The sequence below is a fragment of the Oncorhynchus nerka genome, linkage group LG27 (genome assembly GCF_034236695.1).
Source record: "Oncorhynchus nerka isolate Pitt River linkage group LG27, Oner_Uvic_2.0, whole genome shotgun sequence".
In the NCBI taxonomy this organism is placed as follows: Eukaryota; Metazoa; Chordata; class Actinopteri; order Salmoniformes; family Salmonidae; genus Oncorhynchus; species Oncorhynchus nerka.
Genome location: NC_088422.1, coordinates 65,959,379 through 65,985,435, shown reverse-complemented (window position 1 = coordinate 65,985,435; position 26,057 = coordinate 65,959,379). Strand labels below are relative to the sequence as shown.

The following is a 26,057-nucleotide window of genomic DNA, read 5'->3' as shown; positions in this document are numbered from 1 at the left end:
CCTCTCTCATCTTTTTAAGTGGGAGAACTTGCACAATTGGTGGCTGACTAAATACTTTTTTGCCCCACGGTATATGTTTGGGTAAGAGATATGAATAAAACAATAGGTGCCACACAGCACCTGATTGGGTGAAAACTCCTTGGAGGCCAATTTCTCCCCAGACAGGATCTATAGACAGATATCTGATACAAACTGTATGTTCCCTGCACCATCATAACATGGTTATTGTTTTACTTCTTTACTATGAACATTGTTCACATGGTTTTCCTTGAAATATTTTCACTCCAGGTGAAATCTTGGATTGACTGATCAATAAACACATGTAGATTTATAGTAGACTATATGTACATACACAGGAAGCAAGGTAGGCGTGTTGAGGGAAGATTCGTCTTCCTCTTCAGCAGCCTTAGTGTGTGTGCATGTGTGTGTGTGTGTGTTTGTTACATTTAGAGCCCTTTGTCTGGCCCTTGAGTTCCAGTCAGGCACACAACTTTCTGCAGGCGATAGAGAGAAAGCTGTCATTAGTGTGAACCAGCTGAGGTCCCAGTGCAGAGGTGAACCTACATGACTGCAGCAGCCTCAGGGCATGGTTGGATGGGGCGGCAGCGTAGCCTAGTGGTTAGAGCATTGGACTAGTAACCGAAAGGTGGCAAGTTCGAATCCCCGAGCTGACAAAGTACAAATATGTCATTCTGCCCCTGAACAAGGCAGTTAACCCACTGATCCTAGGCCATCATAGAAAATAAGAATTTGTTCTTAACTGACTTGCCTAGTTAAATAAATAATTAATTAAATGGTGATGGTATAGTTGAGACACACTAATTTCACCCTGCCACTGGCCCGGCATAGCACATTGAGATTCAGTCATAATATAATTATAATGCATGGACCCGTACAGTCATTATCAGTCCCTGCTCCACTGTACTGCTGGTACAGTATAAGCTACCAGTACCCACACGACTAGAATGAACACGGTCCTGAAAGTGAATGTAGTGGTAATGAGCAGAGAACTGAACAAGGGAGAGCGTGATAAGCAGGCGGGGGTGTTGGTCCCCGTGAGATGATGCTGAGCCCGGTTCGCTCAGACTCTGTGCCGCATCTCAATAAAGTGATATGAGAGACTCAGCTGGGAAGGAGCACTCACTGGCTTCCTCATATGAAGATACTTACTGAAAGTACATCTGTGGATGAGCTACAGCTTCAAAATAGTCTGTGATGCCTTCCTTGTTTGGCTGACAAATTGGGACCGGGTCTCTCCCGATTCCTGTGCCTTAGGGCGGAGGAGGCAGGGAGGCATTCAGTAAGGCACCTGTGTGAGGAGCAGAGGCCTGAGGAATACTAATGGCTGTGCCTTAAGCCCCTTAAGTGCTGCCCAGTGTTTATTCCAGAAACCAAACCCTACAGGCTTAAACAATGGTAAAATAGAAGAAAGTAGAGCCCACAGTGTTTTTCCAGGGTCAGTAGAAGAGGGTGCTTTCCAACGCTAGCTACAGTAACTCTCTAGCATATCTTTGGCTGATAAGTATTGCAATATGGATTTTACCACTGGAACAAATAAATTGTACCCTATATTGATATCATCACTAATAAGCCCATTATCATTTAAGATGTATGCCATGGGGATGGGATGGCAAACATCATCATGGTATTTAACTGGAACAAATCAAGTCTGCCAAATCGGTATTTCTAGATGCTATTGGTCCTCTAAATGTAAAGCAGAGAGGAGAGTAGAGAGCAGCATTAATGGGCCTGTACCCCTTCTTCTGATGACTTACAACACATTTTAATGGCTTGCTTTATCAAGCATGCCAGGGTCATTAAAGACTACATTAAAGTCATGAAACGTAGTCAGCTGGAAAAATGAGACTTTAAAAAGGAGAAATTCGCCGAGAATCTCCTCCTTCATTTGTCTGAGGCCAATAGTCCACAGAGCACGCACACTGGGCGGGTTAAGTATCTGGGCTAGCTGTGTGTTTGTAATGCTCTGGTCTGCTTAATATATGCTTCACATTTCACTCCCATCTCCAAGTCTTAAACAGTACCAGTCTTTAACAGTATCACTCACAATGGATGGCTTTAGGTCTGATGAATTTAAATGCCTTCTTGAAAGGAAGTAAGAAACTCTTCATGGGCAGAGTGAAAAAGGCCTCAGTTCTCACAGAGAGAACAAAGTGCAGTGGAAGGAATATTTTCCTTTTAAAGATGAAGTCCTGGCTACCTTCTGCTTGCCACTTCCAGAGTAAAATTGTACTTTGTATTAAAGTCTACTTTGGTAAAGGGCACTCAACAGTCTACACCTCAGAGAAATAAGACCATAATGTTTTTTTCCCACAAAACAGACTGTTTCCTCTCAAAAGTGATCTTTTGTTCTCTCTACGCCACACCACACATCCCAAACTTCTTGAGGTTCTGAAAATCTGTCCAATCTAAGTGCTAAGGTCATCACAATACTAGTATGGTGATACTACGATACCGGATTTTCCATGACAAAAAGAATAACACAAAGCAGACTAAACTATTTGGCCCTTTAAAAACCTACAGTATGTAACATATTATAGCTTGGAAAATAAATGTGATTCTGGGTGACAACATAAGGCTGCTTGTTTCCAACATTAAGATTGAGTATCACAATACTGGTATCGTGACAACCCTACTAAGTGTTGTGAGCCACCTACCTGACACTAAATCGAACACAGAGTTTGGGCTCAAAGTGTGAAACTGAACTCTTATTCTCTCCCTTCCGACAGCTTTACGATGTGCACAAGCCCTTCCCTCCTTCCTTAATGAATGAGCCTCCAGTCTGACTTCACGGTCTTTTACCAACTCACCATATCCATTTATTATTCTGTCACCGTCCTTGATTACAGCCACGGTAAAGTCACCTCCTTAGTGCCAGTAACTGTAGCTGGATTAATGAATCACTTCTCTATCTATCTGGGAAAGGATGTGTGGTTATATTACACTACCATAATCATTTGTGGTTCAATCTAGGTTTTACATCACTAGTGATGTATTGTTATCACATAGTTATAAGAAAGCCGTTGTGTCTGTGCTGAGCGAGAAAAGGGAAGGCTCCATCTCTCAGTTTTATTGCGATTCAGTGTTCTCTCCCCAGCCTCCCACATACTGCAGGGGGGGGGAGACAGAAGGAGACAAAGAGAAGAGAGAGAGAAATGGAGAAAGGGAGAGAGGAGAGGCCCTAACATAAGCAGCCAGCCCAACCCTCCTGTCTTTCTGCCCACCCGTCCGTCCTCCTGGTACTGCCGCCAGGATCCTGACACGCCTACCTCCTCCCAGTCACCACGGCAACTCTTTGTTTTCATGAGTCAGATCACCCCTGAGATAGACCCCAGCCACACCACAAAGCCCTCGTGCTTTACCCTCACTCTAGATCTGCAACCTCAAACGCATCGCTCCTTCATTGACGTGCTAGACACTTCACTGATTAATTGTATTTGTATTCAACAGGCTTTTTTCCAACCTTAACACCAACATGGTTGACAGAGTGGCCAACTCGTTACTGGGAACCTGAAGGGAGAATGAAAAGGTTGAATTAACCTTTCAGAGGAAAGTAGGTTTGAGTATAATGGTTTTAATTAATTCCCTGAAGGACACAACTAACAAACTGAAGCGTCTTGGCTAAGACCAACATCTTCCTGCCAGATACACAGTTGAGTTAAGTCTTCAGAGCTTTTTCTCTCCAGTGCTTGAGAGCCAACCTTGGGCGTTGCAGCACCTGCTAATCTCCCGGATGGACAGCGAGCCAACCAGTATCATGAATACCTTTCAATGTCTGCAGAGTAAGAGAAGACTGAAAGGACCCCGAGGGTACGGATGAGGAGGCTGGCCAAAGATCAGAGCTGAAACTAACATACCAATAATAATTATTTAGCCCATCTACATTCTGCTGCTCCTATACCATTGATGGTATGGTGTGGTCATTTTGTGACCGTAAATCCCACTGCTCCTCTGAAGGGGGTATGTCTTTGTTACCTATCTGTACAGAACTCCGGTGCTCTTTAAAGTCTGCCTGACGACAGCTCCGCTCCACGGTGCTGAACACAGAGCATAATGGCCCCTGAGGGAGAGGTACTGGGGACCATCTAACACGGAAGGTTTGATCGGTGCCTGCTACTGCCAGCTGGATCCCCTCCATGCAGATGAGCCAGAGAGAGAACACAGGAGAATACACTGAGGTGTTATGGCTGTTATGAACAGGGTTATTAGCACACATGCTATTGGTTTATTGCGCTCATCATCGTTACAGAGAGAGGAAGTGCCGTTGTAAAAGCTGAGGTCCATCATCATTTCAGCAATACGGAAACACACACCTGTTGTCCTGTAACACACACACACACACCACAGATGGCTGGGGAGAGAAGTGAGTATGGCTTAGACACACACACTAACCCACAGTGAACAGTAGCCTGCTGAGAGCCTGGCACACTGTCACCCGGCCCCCCGACACCTCTGACCACTGGGCAACAATAACACACAGAGCCCTGGGCAGGACCCCCCACTACCCACAGCCCACCACCACCCCCTCCCAGGCTGCTGACACTGGGCACAATGTATGCTACAGATGGCCTCAAAATGACTCAAGACAAGAGGAGTAAAAAAAATTGACATTGGCCTTGAGAGGACTGTCAAGAAAATGAATGTGTGTGTTTCTGAATAAGCACTTGGGAGCAGGATCAGAGAGTGAAAGGAAAATCACAGTGGCAGCTACCAGATAATTCCTCCCTGTCTCCAGCTATGTTTTGATCTCTGCTTCTCTCGCTATTTTTTACTCAGTATGTCTCACTCTCGCTATTCTCTATTTTAAAGCTTTTTGTTGGTTACTCCATCTTTGTCACTTGCATCACGCACGCACGCACACACACACACAGACACACACAAAGAGCTGTCACTGCAGTCGCATGTTTAAATCTGGTCTTTCCTGTCAGCCATCTGGGGTTTGAGCAGCTGCACTGAGTAGGTCGTAACATGCTGGAGACGCTAAGCCCATGGTAACAAGGATAGACGCAGCAAAAGAGTTTTAGAAGGAAAACCAAAAGAGGCTTGGTCAAACAATATATAAACACTTCTGCTTTGATGTTTGCTTAGCTTTTTTAAAATGTTTTTGGGGGGAAATTTAAATGTGTGGCTGGGACTCAGAAAGGATAACCTCAGTTTAATCATGTTTGATGGAGGATTAGGCCAGTGTTTGGGAGTGCTTCCATATCTTAGGATAAAGAAAAAACATGAAATTGAAATCATGTACAGTTCCTACATAGTCTACAGTACAGTACAGTTTTCACATGAATCACTTATACACATAATGTACTCAGTTGAATGGTGCAGTATTAATTAATTACTATAGGCACGGTCTATCATGGTCCAAACACACCAAGACAGTTGTGAAGAGGGCACAACAAAACCTATTTCCCCTCAGGAGACTGAAAAGATTTGGCATGGGTCCCCAGATCCTCTAAAAGTTCTTCAGCTGCACCATCGAGAGTATCCTGGCCGGTTGCATCACCGCCTTGTATGGCAACCGCTCGGCATCCATGACCTCTGTAAGGTGCTACAGAGGGTTGTGTGTACGGCCCAGTACATCACTGGGGCCAAGCTTCCTGCCATCCATGACCTCTATACTAGGCGGTGTCAGAGGAAATGATCAGTCACCCAAGTCATAGACTGTTCTCTCTGCTACCGCACGGCAAGCGGTACCAGAATGCCAAGTCCAAGTCCATAAGGCTCCTTAACAGCTTCTACCCCCAAGCCATTAGACTGCTTAACAAATAATCAAATGGCCACCCAGACTATTTACATTGACTGCCCCCCTTTATTTTTTTTACACTAGTTACTCGCTGTTTATTATCTACGCATAGTCACTTTAACTCTACCTACAGTACATGTACATATTACATCAATTACCTCGACTAACCTGTACCCCCGCACATTGACTCTGTACCGGTATCCCCTGTATATAGCCTCGTTATTGTTATTATATTGTGTTACTTTTTTTACTTGAGTTTATTTTGTAAATATGTTCCTAACTCTCATTATCTTAAAACTGCATTGGTTTGTTAAAAGGCTTGTAAGCAAGCATTTCACAGTAAGTCTACACCTGTTGTATTCGACGCATATGACAAATAACATTTGATTTGTTACAGAGAGCAGCAGAATAAGAAGAAGAGAACCAACATGTCCAGTCTGGATCTTAACTCTTCATAATTGGTTTTGCCTTGAAATTAATTCTAAGGGGAAGCGCCACTCAGATGTGACATGGAGAGGATCAGTGTCTGCACCACGTACTCTCATGATTGGTGTCCTCCAAGGCTCGGTTATAGGCCCTCTCATCTTCTCTTTATGCCCCAAGTCACTTGGCTCCGTCATATCCTCACATGGTCTCTCCTATCATTGCGGATGACAGTCAACTACTTTTCTCCTTCCCGCCTTCTGACACCCAGGTGGCGACATGCATCTCTGCGTGCCTGGCAGATATCTCAGCTTGGATGTGGGCCCACCTTCCTCTCCACAAATATCAAAGCAGTGACTCGCTCCTACAGGTGCATTCTCTACAACATCCTTATCCAGAACGCTGAAACCCGCCTGGTGTTCAACCGTCCCAGTTCAAGACCATGGTACTTGCCTACGGAGCAGCAAGAGGAACTGCCCCTCCATACCTTCAGGCTATGCTCAAACCCTACACCCCAACCCAGGCAGTCCATTCTGCCAACTCTGGTCTCTTGACCCTGCCACCCTTACGGGAAGGCAGCTCCTCCTCAGCCCAGTCCAAACTCTTCTCTGTCCTGGCACCCCGATGGTAGAACCAGCTTCCCCCTGAAAACATCTTCCGAAAACATCTGAAACCCTTTCCTCTTCAAAGAGTATCTTAAACAAACCCATAGCACCCCATCTCCCACCCTGTAAAAATGTTTTCCTCTTTCTAAATGTCAGAGAAAAGCTGACAGCCTCCCCAGACCTTGTGCCGTTGCCTATAGGCTTACGTTTCTCCAAGGTCGAGGATATCTGAGACTACCTCTGAGTCACCACAGCCACAGCCAGCTGGCGACGGGGGGATACAGCAAACTATTTTTGCACTAGTTTGCTGTATCTGCCCCAGAACTCCTGACCTCTCAGCTCTAATACACCATACAGTTTCAGCTAGATGAGCATTTCTTACTATGTACCAACTCGTTGACATTTGCTCAGAAAGTGAGAATCAAATTGATATGCCTACAGCAATATGGCATACAACCATAACCTCATAGCCCAAAAGGTGTACTAACCTGTGACATCAACATGTTTTGACGTGTCATAGTATCGCTGGTTGCAATCATATTGATACTATGGGGAGTCGTAGGCTATACAGGTGGCATCACAAATCCTCATTATCCTTTTAATCATCCCCTGGTGATCAGTGCCATTTCACACATTTCCTCCACCACGGCATGGTCCATGCTTTAGCCTATTAGAGGCAAGGATGGTCATAAATCATACTAGGGAAGCCAATGGAATAGACCTTGGAGAGCACTGAAGGATGTACTGAGAGGAGGAGGAGGTGTGAGACAGAGGAGAGAGACAGTAGCGCTCATCTGGAGAATACATAGTTCGACACAAATAATTAAAATAGCAGTTAACACACTGATTTGTTGCCAATTAGCGAACGCTATTCAAAAAATTGCATTACACAGATTGGAAACACCATTAGCTAGGTGATTTATAGTACAGGTGTAGGATCTTAATTTGATCACCCTGTTGCAGGATCAATTCCCTTCAAGTCTTCTGAAGTTTGTAATTTCCACTTTGACATTTTAGACTTGATTTTCCCTTACGAAAAAATGTCCATTAATTGTTATCCACCAAATAATTCACATTTCCTGTCGCTGCAGGATTATTTTCCTGCTGTAGCAAACTAGCTCAAATTAAGATCCTACATCTGTACAAAGCACATCTCATAGTGTACTAGGTATGCATAACCTGGCATGGATTTGTTGTGTGATGTGTGTCGATCGGAATGAATGTTTATGAATAGTAACACGTGTTTGACCTGATTGTATATGGAGGGCCTTGTCACTGTAGTTTCTCCTTTATACTGTACAGAGGTTTGTTTGGAATGAGCAAAGCATTCATATGCAGAAAAGAGATGGAATAGGAGAGAAAGAATTGACAGGGGTTGGGGAAAATAATGTTAATAACAGTCATTGAAAATAGTGATGTTCATTGTATTCGATGACACCTCAATACCCAGCGATATGAGGAGGGGGAGGACAGTAAATGTTCCCTTATCAAACCCACAGCCACAGTAGTAATGATTGGGCCCAGTACTGCAGTTTGGTAGCAGCCATCCACACAAGAAATATCTCCTGACTTCAGTCACTAACAGCCTCCACATGGAAAGCCAGGGATGAATTATTCATTAGCCTTCACATCATACACACACTCAGAAAAGCGTACCTACACACATCTTATAATATCTCACACACACACACACACAGACACACACACACACACAGCTCATGAACCCTGACATCTTACACGAAACACCATCTGTGCATTTGATGAGTGAACTGGCCCTTCCAGTTCTCACCGCTGGGCATTAGAGAGGCCGAGGCTTAACCATTCATCATCCAGGAGAATGGCCCATTATCAACAAGAACAAAATAAAAATGGAGGAAGAGCCAGGGATTCTATTATCAGCCCAGCCCATGGTTGCCTGGTTCTTTTTGTGTGTATCAGTGTGAGTGCATGTCTTTGTGGCTTTGTATTCTTGTGAATGTTATTCTTCTGTTTCTGGGTGTGGCCCTGTTAGCTGAAGATATCGATCCTGATCGATAAGAGGGACATGTGTAGCACTAGTGTGTGCGGCTGTTGCATCACTACTGACAAAGTGGCAGGTTCTGGAGGACCTGTCAGCGCCCCCCTCCAAGCATCCTTCACGCTTTAGTGGGCCCAGGGGACACAGCGTGACACAGAGAGAGGCAGGCTGGGAGATTGGAATCTACTTCCCCATCTCTAGAGGAATGTCGGCGCCACGTTCTCGCTCTCCCTGTGTGCACGGCAACAGCCAGCAACAACCAATTCTAACACTGAGGAAGAGAAGAAACAGAATGAACTTAATAAGCATTCTTTAATGTTTCTTCACTGTAGAAGGGGGAGTCATCAGTCACCCAATAACAAACACAAAGCTATGGAAATGAGTTCAGGGAATCTTTTCAAATTGCAGGACTTGAAGATAACAAGGGGAGACAATAAGCACCGCAGAAAATGCTGCTTGACAGCACCGGCAGTCCCAGTACGAATAATGCATGATTCAAAGCTATTTTAAGAAAGGGGTGGTGTTTTAGCAAACCCTGTGTTATTCTGGGACCTCTCCAATCTCCATCATTCCCTGCCAGCTGTGCTAGTAGGAACAGAATGCCTTACTTTAATGGAAAGTCATTCAACAGTACCCAGATTCCTGAATCAAAGGTGTGCTAATGCATGTCCAGGACAGTCATGCAATGCTTTGTTTTGTTCTGATGTACATGGCAGACTCTGGGTGCCTGGTCTAGACACTACATGCTCTCCACCAGGTTGCTAGCAGCAGGGGCCTCTAATGGCTTATCCCAGAGTTGTCAGTGTGCATGAGCATCTGTAGCCAATAGCCAGTATTTACGACACTGCAATAACTACAACCTGCAAACACCGGGGAAGTGCCAATGAAGAAGACGGCAGGGACCATCAGGCATGAAGACAAGACCGCACAGGACAGGGTGAAAGAAGTAAGTCAAACACTGAACTATTCAATAGCATCCAAACAGAAGACATGGAGACAGATCGCAGACAAAAGAGACTGAGAGACAGATCAATCTCAAGGCCCTACAGCTCTCCCATCCCCTTTAGGCACACGGCTCAGTATCTGTCTTGTCTCAGTGCTGCTGCTGTTGCTGTCACCAGTTTGGAGGGGATTCTGGATGAAAGGTTCCACTTGTTTCTCAGAGAAGCCTGTGTTTCACTCTGCCACCATTGTCTTTAAAATGCATCGTCTTCTCCGAGAGTCACAGCATCTCAAATTGGCTGAGTCATACATCTTGGGATGAAACACAGAATAGATTAAAGAAGAACAAAACGAAGCGAGGGAAGGCAAGGCACGGTGACGAATGAGGAAGGAAACAGGAGCGACAGCAGCAGTGCTTAAACAGAGGAGGTGGTGGCATATTAACATTGCCCAACCATCTCAAGGCATCACATCAGAGCGTGCATTTTGGGTCCCCTAGCACTAAAGATTGTGATGAAAAAACGTGATGAACTACAGAGTCCCTGGTGCAAACAAGTGACGTCCTCACCCCTCTGGCCAGACATACTGTAGCTCTGCTTCTGATCCACTGATGATGCTGGAGGTCTGGATGGATGGATTACTGGGCTCTGATTGCAATCCCCTTATATCACAAAGCTCTGCAGCGCCATTCAGTCTGCCTCTATAAACCCAGCTTCCCTTCTGGGCATGTATGTCGTGCCATCACCACATCTGGTAAAGACCTCATGGTTCACAACAATAGAGGACCTTGACATTACAAGCATTGTAAAAAGGGCGAGAGCACCTTTGCTTGGGTGTTCGTTGGATATTTGCTTCGAAACAGGTAGAAATGATAATGAACGACTGAATTTTTAAATCGGAGATCTATTTGTTATTCACAACTAGTTTAAAGGGGCTACAGCTGAAGGGTTTTAATTAGCATATAAACCCTCTATTCAGTTGAGTAAACTTAGACACACTTTAATGTCCACACTAGCAACTGCCCCTGAGCACCACTACTCCTATTAGTGTTTGCAAACTGCGGTCAGGCTATGGAACAGGAACTGCCTCTGCCTCAACAGAAAAACAGACGTGATTTGCATGGTCTGAAATATTAAATTATCCTCCTGTTTGTTCACGCTGCTCCCAGAGGATCTAATTCATTTAGATACAACATGTGTCCTCAGTGAGACTAAATTGCCTAAATGACTATAAGCAAGAGGATATGCAAGACAGCACACACACCCAATGGATGAATATATGCACACACACACACACACACACACACACACACACACACACACACACAGCAGCCAGCTCAAGACATACACATCATGTTATACAAAGTTAAAATAGTCAGCAAGGAAAAATGTTCCTTTGAAAAACTGACAATGAAGAGGGGCATAGGCGCTTCAAGAAGTATATTTCTCCTTAGAGTCATCCCAAATAATATTCCTTGGGAAAATGGGAGGAATTGATTCCATATTCAACAGCATACACGATGACAGGCCAGGGCACTTCCTTTCCACACTTCACAGTCCATACGATTCCTTGGCATGGAATGCACAGAGGATTAGAAACGTATCATTATAGTGACTGGCATATCCTCAGTTTACACTTATGGCTTTTAATGATTCAACTAGTTAGATGTTGATGTCCGCCATCTCCTCGGTTATTCAAGCTTTTAATCATGATCTGTAAAAGCACTGTTTCAACAGATAAGACTCCACCAAACACACAGTGACTCTGCCGCCAAATGCAGTCATCCCAAAATGTGTCTTATATGGAAGCATGGGCCCCATAACACGCATGCAATTCCCATACACTATCAGTGACGTGCAGACGGATAGGGACTATTTGAGAGGATATTATAGGCCTACGGGATAAGAAACAGAGAGTGGACAGGCAGGCAGAGTCTTGGGACCCGTGACAGTGCTATCTGGCTCAGAAACACAGCCTTCTGGAGGGCCACATCACAGCCAGCCATTCTGCTTCCATGGGTACAGCAAGCAACCCACAACAGCTCCTCTCCTTTTCAGCCAATAATAATCCTCTTTAGTGCTCAATCAATCATGGGCTTTTTGGCTGAAAGCGAGCAGAAATATGGAAGATGGAAATAGGGAGAGAGATTTTCACCACCCGGATCATATTGTTCATGTAAATAGGATAACTTGTCCTGATTATGTTCTTTATGGTCACATGTCACACATCTGGATACACAGTCAATCAAGGAGAGTTTCAAAATCGCAGAGTAAAAACATTTAAAGTTAAATTAACTTGGAGTTATCTTTACCCTCAACAGATTGATATGGTCCCTGGACTTAGTATTGATAACTGGAGTTGATTGTGACTGAGTACTTTTCACTACATTATGGGGGCTTTCACACCAAATTTGTTTGGTTCTTTTTTGTCCGAACTCTAGTGAGTTTATCCCCTTAGTTTGGTTGGTTTGGAATGGTGTGAACACTATCCACACTCGGGTCCGGAATAAACAAACACCATGGTTTGCTCAAAAAGGATGGTCTCGGTCCGATTCAATTTGTACCTTGATGTGATTGGCTGCAGGTGAGAACGCTGTCAGGACCAAACCCCACATTATTATTGTTATTGTTTGTTTGACTGCGAGCATTTGATCAAAGTTGATATATCTGAAACATTCTGTGAGTACCAGCACATTTATGAGCGCATCTGATGCAGATTAGGGGAGACGGGGCTACACGGGGGATATAGCCTTCTGAGTGTAAACCTACTCACGTCGCAGATAGAGGTGCTATTGCGATGTTTCCTCCCGCATGTTGTTAGAAGACCAAAGAGAAAGTCATATGAAGATTGGGACACACAGCGACGCTTCATGATAATTCATCTTAAATGGATTTAACTACGGCATTTTTGTCCAATAAACAAATTACTGACATTGAAACGTGGTTTTGTTTGTGAATTTTTGTTCGTTTTTACATTTGGCAACGTGAAACCAATGTGTCAAAAATATATCATGTGACAAATGGTGGAACTCTGATTCAAACTGTAGCTCAAAACTATGTGTGAAAACACCCTAAGAGTAACCAGAGACACAGAGATAAAACTATGTATTGTCATATTTCCCAGCATGCTCTGTTGCAGGTAGATTTCTTCAATAGTTTGTTTTAGTATCTGTTTTCGAGGGGTACATTGATTGTTTTTGATCTGATGCTACACAATGATATGTAACATACATTTTCCTAAATTAATCTAATCTATTAACAGTTGGATTTATTGCAATTGTAACTGAGAAGGTGGTTCCAGTTTTCATGATGTAGGTCATCTCTTATTTTTTTACCCCCTTTTTCATGATATCCAGTTAAGATCTTGTCTCTAGTTCGCTGCAACTCCCCAACGGGCCCGGGAGAGACGAAAATCGAATCACGTGTCCTCCGAAACATGACCCGCCAAACCTTCTTTACACCCGCCCTCTTAACCCGGAAGCCAGGCGCACCAATGTGTTGGAGGAAACACTGTTCAACTGACGACCGTGATCAGCCTGCAGGTGACCCCCTGGCCAAACCCTCCTCCTAACCCGGACAATGCGAAGCCAATTGTGCGCCGCCCTATGGGACTCCCGGTCACGGCTGGTTGTGACAAAGCCCGGGGCCGAACCCGGGTCTGTAGTGACGCCTTAGACCGCTGCACCACTCGGGAGGCCTGATGAAAGCCATCTCTAGCAACAGTACTCTCCTCCCTGTTCTGACATACATTCTGATGTGGGTGATGTAAAATTGCTGGATATCCTCCCTCTTAAATGGATACCAATAGAGCGGGGATCCCCAACTAGTGGCCTGTGATTTTATTTGGCCCCCCAAGTTTTCTGAGCCAAAAAAATACTAATTGTATTTATTTATTTGTATTTATACTGAACAAAAATATAAACCCAACATGCAACAATTTCAACGATTTTACTAAGTTACAGTTCATGTAAGGAAATCTTAAAATAAAAATACAATTTAAATAAATTCATTAGGCCCTAGTCTATGGATTTCACATGACTGGTCAGCGGCGCAGCCATGGTTGGGCCTGGGAGGACATAGGCCCACCCACTTGGGAGACTGGCCCACCCACTGGGGAGCATGGCCCAGCCAATCAGAATGAGTTTTTCCCCACAAAAGGGTTTACACGTGGTCTGCAGTTGTGAGGCTGGTTGGATGTACTGCCAAATTCTCTAAAATGACATTGGAGGAGGCTTCTGGTAGAGAACTGAACATGAAATTATCTGGCAACAGCTCTGGTGGACATTCCTGCAGTCAGCATGCCAATTGCACGCTCCCTCAAAACTTGAGGCATTGCGTTGTTTGACAAAACTGCACATTGTAGAGTGGCCTTTTATTCTCCCCAGCACAAGGCGCACCTGTGTAATGGTCATGCTGTTTAATAAGCTTCTTGATATGCCACATCTGGCAGGTGGATGTATTATCTTGGGAGTGGAGAAACGCTCACTAACAGGGATATAAACACATTTGTGCACAAAGTTTGAGAGAAATAAGCTTTTTGTGTGTATGGAAAATGTTGGTGATCTTTTATTTGAGCTCATGAAACATGGGACCAACACTTTACATGTTGCATTTATATTTTTGTTCAGTGTATTTATTACTTGCTAGACATAAAATACTGTGAAAACACCAGCAAATCAGCTACAAGTGATTTAGATTTTGGAAATCTGTTCCAAAGGTATTCTCACACATGACAGAGACGTATACTGTATGTGACTATATACAAATGTAAGCAAGGTTGGAACTGATAATATTTTAGTCATATATTATATCTGTTTGGTCTTATTGGTCAATTTGCAGTCCACAAATCATTTGTAATCACGTTCCCACCGCCTGAGGTGTGTTTCTATAAGAGACAGCATTGTGTGTGTGTGTGTGTGTGTGAACAGCCAAGCAGCAGAATCCTCTTCCCGTGCTGCCTGTCAATTGTCCATCTCCTTCTCTCCCTCTGCTCCGTCTCCCCATTATGTTGCCAGAAGAATAGAGCTACTTAATGAATCAGAATCAGAAAGCTGAGGGATGGGCCTGTAAACACTCTCACATGAATAGGCAGAGCTATGGATACAAGGTCTGACCATCCATGATATCAAAAGTATTGTTTCAACCATGCTTTGGAGGCTATACAGCGTTTGTTTACATTTACAATGTTTACAAACATTGGATTAAAACAAGCTTATATTTTGGGTTATCCTGCGGGTGTGACAGTTGAACTAAGCTAATGAGGCATTAATCATTTATATTCTTTAAGAATCAATGAGCATACAGTATATTATTAATTTATAAGTCTGAAAAATGTGGCAACTACATAACGCCCCTTTAAGTCTGTCAAAAGTGTGCGAGTTTGAGCATATGTATGTTAGGCCTATGGATATTTTGTTTTGAATCAGCACAAATTCGATTGAGCAATAAAAGCACCAGTCGTGGTCTCCTTAAATTAAACTAGTTGTTGAAAGTATGGAGCCCAATACCATGGAGGAGTTTATAAGGTAGGAAGGAACACACTCAAACTTTTATTCTATAGGCTGGGATCCACGCTATGCAGCTGTTGCAAGTGCGCATGACTGTCATGACTGTCCACTGGTCGCAAAACAATGATTGATAGGCAGCTTAAACTTCATTTCAAAACATTATTGGGTTAAAATACACATACAGTGCCTTCGGGAAGTATTCAGACTCCAAGGCTTTTTCCACATTTTGTTAAATTACAGCCTTATTCTAAAACGGTTTAAATACATTTGAAAAACTCCAATCTACACACAATACCCCTTAGTGACAAAGAGAAAACATGTTTTTAGCATGTTTGGAAATAAAAATGTTTCCATTGATCATCCTTGAAATGTTTCTACAACTTGACTGGAGTCCACCTGTGGTAAACTCAATTGATTGTACATGATTTGTCTATACAAGGTCCCACAGTTGACAGTACATGTGTTGATACCATGTTGTTATGTTGCTACCATGCTGTGTTTTCATGTGTCGCTGCCATGCTATGTTGTGGTCTTATGTCTCTATGTAGTGGTGTCTCTTGTCGTGGTGTGTATTTTGTCCTATATTTTTTTAAATCGCAGCCCCCACCCCTGCAGGAGGCCTAATTTTTAAATGTTTTACAACTAACTAGTTAAGAACTAATTCTTATTTACAATGACGGCCTACCGGGGAACAGTGGGTTAACTGCCTTGTTCAGATTTTTACCTCGCCAGCTCGGGAATTCGATCCAGCAACCTTTCGGTTACTGGCCCAACGCTCTAACAACTAGGCTACCTGCCGCCCCTAATTAGCTTAATCGGAACACATTCAATGACAGAGGATAGGACTACTGACCACCTTTTTAAACGCACCCGTTGTCATTGAGATGTGCACCTGATCCCACCTTTCCATCTAATAAAGCCAACTAGTTTAAACAACAGCAACACATCTATAAGAACCATGAGAATGAAACCCATTAATGCTGGAAAGCAGAAACACCAAAATAGGCACAATACTCACCAATAGCTGTAGGTTGGTGGATGATGTGGTCTATTTCCCAGGTGCACTCCTGAAACAAAAAGAGTACAAGGCTGAGTATGGCGAAGGGGCAACTTGTTCAGCTCAGACAGTAAAGTCTTGATCCCCCCCCCTCCCTCAATCCCTTGGTAATAAAGTAGTCTGGCTTTTGGGTCAAAACAACATCATTACTGCACCACTCACAGCAAGATTTCCAAATTGTTGTTTTTTTAGCAACACCGCACAAATAAAGATGAGAAGCCCAAAAAGCCCAATCTTTAACAGGTGAGTTGAGCACATGCTCTCAGGGTGCTTCCTGTCACAGCTGATCAGATCCTCATGCCAATGCACTCAACAAAGAGCACTTTGAACGTATCTCTGGGTTGGAGGGAGCCTCCTGAAAGGAACTGGTATGTCATTAGATTAGCAACAAACCAAAGCACTAACACATTTAAGAGAGGAGGCAAAAAAAATGTGATTACTGAGTACGGGCCCTTGTAAAACTGACCCTACCGATCCTTGACTTCAGCGATGTCATTTACAAAATAACCTCCAACATGCTACTCAGCAAACTGGATGTAGTCTATCACAGTCCCATCCGTTTTATCACCAAAGCCCCGTATACTACCCACCACTGCGACCCTGTACGCTCTCGTTGGCATATTCGTTGCCAAACCCACTGGCTCCAGGTCATCTATAAGTCTTCTACAGGTAAAGCCCTGCCTTATCCCAGCTCACTGGTTACCATAGTAACACTGACCCGTAGCACGCGCTCCAGCAGGTATATTGCACTGGTCATCCCCAAAGCAAACACTTCCTTTGGCTACCTTTCCTTCCAGTTCTCGGCTGCCAATGACTGGAACGAATTGCAAAAATCTCTGAAGCTGGAGTCTTATATCTCCCTCTCTAACTTTAAGCATCAGCTGTCTGAGCAGCTTACCGATCACTGTACCTGTACATAGCCAATCTGTAAATAGCACACCCAACTACCTCATCCCCATATTATTACTTACCCTCTTGTACCCCAGTATTTCTACTTGCACATCATCATCTGCACATCTGTCACTCCAGTATTAATGCTAAATTGTAATTATTTTCACCTCTAGGGCCTATTTATTGCCTATCTCCATACTCTTCTACATTTGCACACACTGTACATAGATTTTTCTATTTTTATTTTATTTTGTGTTATTGACTGTACGTTTGTTTAATGTGTAACTCTGTGTTGTTGTTTTTGTCGCACTGCTTTGCTTTATCTTGGCCAGGTCGCAGTTGTAAATGAGAACTTGTTCTCAACTGGCCTACCTGGTTAAATAAAGGTGAAATAAAAATAAATAAACAAATATTCTGATTCATTAAGTAGCTCTATTCTTCTGGCAACATAATGGGGAGACGGAGCAGAGGGAGAGAAGGAGATGGACAATTGACAGGCAGCACGGGAAGAGGATTCTGCTGCTTGGCTGTTCACACACACACACACACACACAATGCTGTCTCTTATAGAAACACACCTCCCTCTGGCCAGATGTTTTCTGCATGATAAGCCTTGTGCCGACACATCCTTCCTCCCCTCAAGGCTTCAGGTGGCACTGGAAGTGATTTGCACATCGTATTGTTACTGAGACCCATTTGGACACGCCAACCTCGCTGAAGAGATTCCTTACACTAATCAGAGCTAACACCACAGCACAGAGACACTAATGTTATCTTACCACATCTTCCTATCCAGAGATAGCTTCTGTTCGTGCTCAGGCTGGAGTGCTGATTAAAACTGGGCTGCTTCTTTGATGTCCTAAAACAGCCTGTCTCCCTTTACCAACATCAGATGATACTGAAGGGGAGAGGTTTTTCAAAATAAAACAACAACACCAGAGCAAACCAGACTGATCCCCTGGGCCCTCAGTGTGAAGTGACAGAATTGTTATCTGGGGTGTTTGTGCCTCCATCTTGGATACAGAAGCATAAGGGAATAGGTTTCCAGCATTCTAACAAGTTGCATCCTACTTTGCCTTCCAGGAGAGGTTGCCATCTGCAGCTATTGACAGTCTGGGTGGAAACAGGGAATATTTTCCAGCAAATCTTGACAAATGGCTGGAGTCACAAGCTGTGCCCGATAGGCTACTGTAGTAGAGTCCAGCCATTATAAATCTCAGCCCCACATCCTGCCTGTGAAGGTACGCTTCCACATCCACATTCATGTTCCACTCCACAATTAGAGCCTAGAGAGGATCCATCCAGCTTCAGAGGAACAGTTAGTTTGTCAGGGGAGAGGAGAGATGAGGAGGGAAGAGAAGGGATGAGGAGAGCCTGCTGACAGCATGGAGAGCTGAGTGTTACTCAACAAGCATGTGGGAGATGCCATGACTATAGAGTGCTGATGTTCGCGGTCAGGCTGCCATCGTGGGTCCTCAGAGGCCACGCGGGCCCACTCCTGCTATTACCCCATGTCATAAACCCTGCCGGAGTCTGACAGACTATTCCTAACCAGCACACCTAAGTGTTGTTCTGTGCCCCCCTGTCCCCATGCCTGTGCCCATTGTTCTGCCATTTTAATTATCAACCATCATTTGGTTTAAGACAGGGTATAATTAAATCATTGTTATGTGTGGCACACATAAAAATCTAATCAAGAAAAATCTGATCAAGATCAATAACATTACTGCAGCAAATCTAAACGCTTAGGAGAACTGATAGTGCCAGAAGAAGCATTGCCAGATGATAAATGTATGAACAAGTAGCACCAAGCTGAGCGATCTACCAAACAATACCCACGTTCCATCGGAGGATTAAACTGCTTCGAGCCAATAGTAAGCAGCGCTGTGTGACTCATCCTCCCAGGGGAAGACACAGTTTGCAGAAAAAAGACGGAGAGAGAAAACAACCAACTGTGCTTGTTACTGAGAACAGTGCCAGTTAGGAGGCAGAGCAGAATATATTATCACCTCCTCTTCAGGTATTGGAAGTTTAGCTGGAACATTTCCTATGGTTTGCTCAACTTCTCTAGGCACAAAACAATCAGCACATTATCTCTGGCGACTGCAACGTGTCCTGCACATGCACACACATGCAATAAAAACACACGAAAGCATGCAGACACACACACACATTCTCTCTCCTTTTCTAAGACAGATAAAGTGTCAGCAACACCACTGTCTCTCCCGCTCAGCCAGGCAGTCACATTGTGCTCTGGTTGCAGTATCATCTCATGCCCTGGGGCTCTGTTTGGTCCCAGAGGCCCCACTCACACTGCAGTACACTGCAGCTGCTATTTCTCTGCATAAGACCATTCAGATCGGTCGCTGGAGATGCCAACAAATGACACGTGTTCTGTTGATGGGAGGAGAGTTACCAACACCTGCAACAACTCACAATCAATCGGAATGCATTATCTAGCAATAACCAATTACAGTGCATTACTACAATACGGAAAACCAAAATACTGTGCCAAACTTACAGTATCAGTAGGCCTGTCAAATTTTTACATTTGACATGTGGTGAAAACATATAGACTAATATAGTAGCTAGCTACAGATGTAGGATCTTCATTTGATCACTCCTTTGTTGATGAGAATTTTCCTACAAAGCAGGATATGCGTACTTGTAGTATATTCAAGGTTTAAAAAGTCTTCTAAAGTTTGTAATTTCCATTTAAAAATGTCAGACTTGATTTCCCCTAACATAAAATGTATCATCCCCTACAAAGAAATATCCATGAATTATAATCCACATAATAATTCAACTCAAATTGTCACATGCATCGTAAACAACAGGTGTGGACTAATAGTGAAATGCTTACTTACAGGCTCTTTCCAACAATGCAGAGAGAATGAAAATAGAGAAACAATTTAAAAGTAAAACAAGTAATAACAGATACACAATGAGTAACAATGACTTAGCTATATACAAAATATTAAGAACAGCTATTTCCATGACATAGGGTGACCAGCTGAAAGCTATGATCCCTTGTTGATGTCACTTGTTAAATTTACATCAGTCAGTGTAGATGAAGGGGAGGAGACAGGTTAAAGAAAGATTTTTAAGCCTTCGAGACAATTGAGACATGGATTTTGTATGTGTGCCACTCACAGGGTGAATGGGCAAGACAAAATACTTAAGTGCCTTTGAACGGGGTATGGTAATAGGTGTCAGGTGCACCGGTTTGTGTTAAGAACTATAAACACTGCTGGGTTTTTCAATCTCAACAGTATCCTGTGTGTATCAAGAATGGTCCAACCCCCAAAGGACATCCAGCCAACTTGACAACTGTGGGAAGCATTGGAGTCAACATGGGTTAGCATTCCTGTGAAACACTTTCGACACCTTGTAGACTCCATGCAATGCAATATTAGGAAGCTATTCCTAATGTTTGGTATACTCAGTGTACAAGTTTATGTTTAGGGGTACGAGGTAATTAAGGTAGTGTGGCAAAGAAGTGGGTCGAGTGATAAATGGATAGGTGAGGGCAGAACTAATAACTAATAATCGGGCTCTGCACTCTCACTAAAAAACTTCTTATGGCTGGGGAGCGGTATTGAGTAGCTTGGGTGAATAATGTGCCCAGAGTAAACTGCCTGCTACTCAGGCCCAGAAGCTAAGATATGCTAATATTTCGGATAGAAAACACTCTGAAGTTTCTAAAACTGTTAGAATGATGTCTGTGAGTATAACAGAACTCATAAGGCAGGCAAAAACCTGAGAAAAAATCCAACCAGGAAGTGGGTAATCTGAGGTTTGTAGTTTTTCAACTCTTTGCCTATCCAAGATAGTGTAAATTTGGTCCAATTGCACTTCCTACGGCTTCCACTAGATGTCAACAGTCTTTAGAACCTTGTTTCAGGCTTCTACTGTGAAGGGGGAAAGAATAAGAGCTGTTTGACTAAGAGGTCTGGCAGAATGCCATGAGCCCAGTCTCGCGCGCCCGTGAGAGCGACCTGCATTCCATTGCATTTCTAAAGACAAAGGAATTGTCCGGTTGGAGCATTATTGAAGATTTATGTTAAAAACATCCTAAATTCTGTACATCGTTTGACATGTTTCTACGAACTGTAATGGGAACTTTTTGACTTTTCGTCTGGACCTAGTGCTCGCGCCTCAATGAATTTGGATTTGTGAACTAAACGCGAGAACAAAAATGAGGTATTTGGACATAAATTATGGACTTTATCGAACAAAACAAACATTTGTGGAACTGGGATTCCTGGGAGTGTATTCTGATGAAGATCAAAGGTAAGTGAATATATATAATGCTATTTCTGACTTCTGTTGACTCCACAACACGGCGGGTATCTGTATGGCTTGTTTTTGTGTCTGAGCGCTGTACTCAGATTATTGCATGGTGTGCTTTTTCCGTAAAGCTTTTTTGAAATCTGACAAAGCGGTTGCATTAAGGAGAAGTATATCTATAATTCTATGCATAACACTTGTATCTTTTATCAATGTTTATTAAATCACCGGATGTTTTGGAAGCAAAACATTACTGAACATAAAGCACCAATGTAAACTGAGATTTTTGGATTTAAATATGAACTTTATCGAACAAAACATACATGTATTGTGTAACATGAGGTCCTATGAGTGTCATCTGATGAAGATCATCAAAGGTTAGTGATTCATTTTCTCAATTTCTGCTTTTTGTGACTCCTCTCTTTGGCTGGAACAATGGCTGTGATTTTCTGTGACTAGGTGCTGACCTAACATAATCGCATGGTATGCTTTCGTCGTAAAGCCTTTTTGAAATCGGACACTGTGGTGGGATTAACAGAGTTTATCTTTAAAATGGTGTATAATACTTGTATGTTTGAGGAATTTTAATTATGAGATTTATGTTTGAATTAGGCGCCCTGCACTTTCACTGGCTGTTGTCATATCGATCCCGTTAACGGGATTTCAGCCGTAAGAAGTTAAACAAATAGCTACCCGGACTAAATAATTAGCAGTCTTATGGCTTGGGGGGTAGAAGCTGTTCAGGGTCCTGTTAGTTCCAGGCTTGGTGCATCTGTACTGCTTGTCATGTGGTAGCAGAAAGAACAGTCTATGACATGGGTGGCTGGAGTCTAACAACTTTCAGAGCTTTCATCTGACACACTGGGAGCTCGGCCCCAGTGATGTACTGGGCCGTCCGCACTAGAGGTTGATCGATTATGATTTTTCAACGCATTCAGTGTTAATGAAATACAAATGGTAGAGGGAAATTATCCTATAATAACTACAACCTACAGCTTCTTACCTGGGAATATTGAAGACTCATGTTAAAAGGAACCACCAGCTTTCATATGTTCTCATGTTCTGAGCAAGGAACCTAAACGTTAGCTTTCTTACATAGCACATATTGCACTTTTACTTTCTTCTCCAACACTTTGTTTTTGCATTATTTAAACCAAATTGAACATGTTCCATTATTTACTTGAGGCTAAATTGATTTTATTGATGTATTATATTAAGTTAAAATAAGTGTTCATTCAGTATTGTTGTAATTGTCATGATTACAAATGAACAAATAAAAATTGGCCGATTAATCGGCTTTATTGGTCCTCCAATAATCGGTATCGTATCAGGCGTTTAAAAATCATAATCCATCGACCTCTAATAGAGATTGCGTCATTTGTGGATCTGTTGGGGAGGTATGTGCCATGGAATCATTGGAGGGGTTCCAGGGTGTCTGGGATACTGATTATTATGTGAGCCATGACCAACCTTTCAAAGCATTTCATGGCTACAGATGTGAGTGCTATGGGGTTATAGTCATTTAGACAGGTTACCTTGGCGTTTTACAGACCGAGTCAGGGAGATATTGAAAATGTCAGTGAAGACACTTGCCAGCTGGTAAACGCATGCTCTGAGTAGGTGTCCTGGTAATCCGTCAAGGCCGCAATATTAACCTGTTTAACTAGGACTGGGCGATATCAAATTAAGAGGATTAATGAGAATTTATGTTTTTGCGCGATATTCCAAACACCTATATCGCAAGAATCTTTGTTATTTTTAGTTTTTATGAGTGTTTATGTCCGCTTGTTCTCGTGTTGTATTTTTGATCTCGTCTCTTTCGATCCTTATGTGCTGTGTGCACCTCCTCATTTACACCAGACATCTATATAAGGACGAGAATCACCTCTCCGCCCTCACAATGGGAGTTGTTGTCTCAAATCTGTCGTTCTGCCCCCGAACAAGGCTGTTAACCCACTGTTCCTAGGCCATCATTGAAAATAAGAATTAGTTCTTAACTGACTTGCCTAGTTAAATAAAGGTTAAAAAATAAATAAAAATGCATGAAGGCAGGCGACAAGCATAGGTCTAAAATAAACCCATAGCAATGCATTTGGCTTCATTTATGGCCTGAATGAAACCTTTCACTTCATCTATAGTTTACACACACATCAAGCCCCTCCCCTTGCCTCTCACGCCAACAAGTTGAATTATCACGTCATCCTCTCTGAACAAGCTGTTTCAACTCGCTACTCTCATTTGCAGAATCGGTCATATGGACACCAAAACACAGCGAGACATTTTACTGTACTAGAGAATAACTTTTCTAACGATACCCTTTTCAACTATCAAATTGCATGCAGAGCAGATACTACTAAAACAAGGGTATCAATGAACATTGATTCTGGAAAATGTATGTTCAGTTTGTCGCGCGCGGCATTAGGGTACCGCTAGCAGCATTTTAGCCAAATACTGTTATACTAGCTGTCTAGTCTGTTTTATAAATGTGCAATAAGCATAAAACACAATTATAAGGAATTGGCAACTTATTCTCATTCTGAGAAATAAGGTAAGCCACTTGATTTCAACATCTGAACAAAAGTGGACAGACTAACATGCTTTTCAAACAGTTTGAGACCGACAGAAGGGTGTGTTCATAACAATTCAACTGTTCAAACTTGTTAGCTAGCAAATAGATCAAAGTTGGCTAAACTTGATGTTGAAATATATAAGATTAGCCGGCTAATCACTAGCACGTGGGTTTGAGAGATTGTTGATGAGACCCGTGTTCATTCTCTATAGCCTAATGCCTGCTACAAGAAGTTAGTCATTATTAGTTCATGTGCATTATGCATGGTTCTAATTACATTTATAACCAAAAAGGGCATTTTCATAGACTTGAAAGCAAGATCATTGATTATTGCAACAACAAAAAAAGCAGGTTAAACTATTTTGATAAAATAATGCAATTATTAGTGGGTCTTATGGTTGTGGAAGTCTTATATTTAGCCTAGGTATAACTTCACAAGCCCTGAATTCGTTAGATTATTGCTGACTGTTTGAAATACAGTGTATATTAACTTTAATTGTAAAACCATGCTTATCTAGAGATTTCTTATATGAGTCGCCCATAAGTTTGAAAAGTTTGAACCATAATCGCACGTCCCTATGTTTAACCTGTTTCCAAATTTCCTGTTGCTGACAGGTTATTTTCCTGCTGTAGCAAACTGGCTCAAATTAAGATTCTACATCTGTACATGGTTGAACATATCATATATTGTCCTTATGAGTCAGTGTAGTAGCTTCTCAGTGTGTGCTAACAGTGTAGTGTATTTGCCCTTCTTATCCGTTTTGTTAAAGGTGACAGAGACGTTGTGTTGATCCTCTACCAGTGTTCTGCAGACAATGTTAAGTCCCTACAATAGGCTGCGGTGTGGGTGACACCTCTAGGAGATAAGACATTGAGGAGCACACTGCTGTCTGCCAATAACTCCTCTTAGCTGAATCATATGCCAGGAGCTGACATCCATTAATGTTACATTACACATCCTCTATGCTCGTTGATCTCTGCCATAACACTTAGTCCACTCCATTAGATTCTTCAAACAAATCACAGGAACATATGCAATCAGCCATCATTAATTACACACACACACAGGGCTTCAATTGCTCTGCATGCACAGAAATATTCTCCATTCTAAAATGGATGAATAAGTGAAAGTACACTATCCTCTACAGGCCTGACTCAGAACATAAACATCTCTGCAGTCCAGAGGAACGCACACACACACACACACACCAGGTGAGGTCCAGAAGGAAATCTATTCCATCGATCTCCTCTAACCTCTCCCTTACAGCAGACGATTCATTTTAAAAGGATTGCTAAGCTTTTCCAAGGCCACTTTACACCCCATCAACCTTTTTACAAGGTTTCCCACCTCCTGAGAGGCCTTGCCCTTGCATCCCAAAGCAACCATTGGACTCTTCTCTATATTGTAGACACATAATCGGCAGCAATCAGCGGGAAAGGAAATGAAAGGGATTGAGGCAAGAACTATGATAAACACACGGTTATCGGTCAAAATACTACGCATTCACCTCTAGATGTATTCCCCTTAGCCTGGGCGCTACGGTATATACATGGCCAGGCAGTATGACTCTGCGACACCAGGTAAGACATTATAGAGGTTAGAGGCTGGCTATTAACATCTTGCTCGAGCAAATGTGATCAGAATTAAACCAGGGGTGACATACAGGTCAGTTAAATTCAACGCTGTAAGTGCTGACACTAGAGCTTGTAATATTATTTCAGTCACCATCTCTTCCCTTCAAAACGCCTTCTCTTAATTCCCTCATTAGAATGCATGAGCTGGCATCTTCACCGTGGCAAAAACAAAGCAAGGTTATTCTGATGTTCTGATTTGGATACTAAGGAGCACTACGAAGAATGCCCAGTCAAGAAGTGTCACTTTTCTTGTTCAACACTCATCCTTTGTCGTCCTCATATTTCAACTATCTTACTTCAGCACAGAAGACAGTTCTGTGTCAGCTCTACCCTCCTGTCTCCCCCTCTATTAGTCAGCAGA

The 26,057-nt window shown here is 42.8% G+C and overlaps 1 protein-coding gene across 1 annotated transcript in view; it reads right to left on the bottom strand.

Annotated features, from left to right (window-relative positions):
• apba2b (amyloid beta (A4) precursor protein-binding, family A, member 2b) overlaps positions 1-26,057 on the bottom strand; it is a 70,605-nt gene that overhangs the window by 33,413 nt on the left and 11,135 nt on the right. Inside the window, exon 2 of the mRNA XM_029639025.2 lies at positions 16,273-16,321. The gene's annotated coding sequence lies outside the window, so the exon portion shown is untranslated. The remainder of the gene's footprint in view (positions 1-16,272; positions 16,322-26,057) is intronic.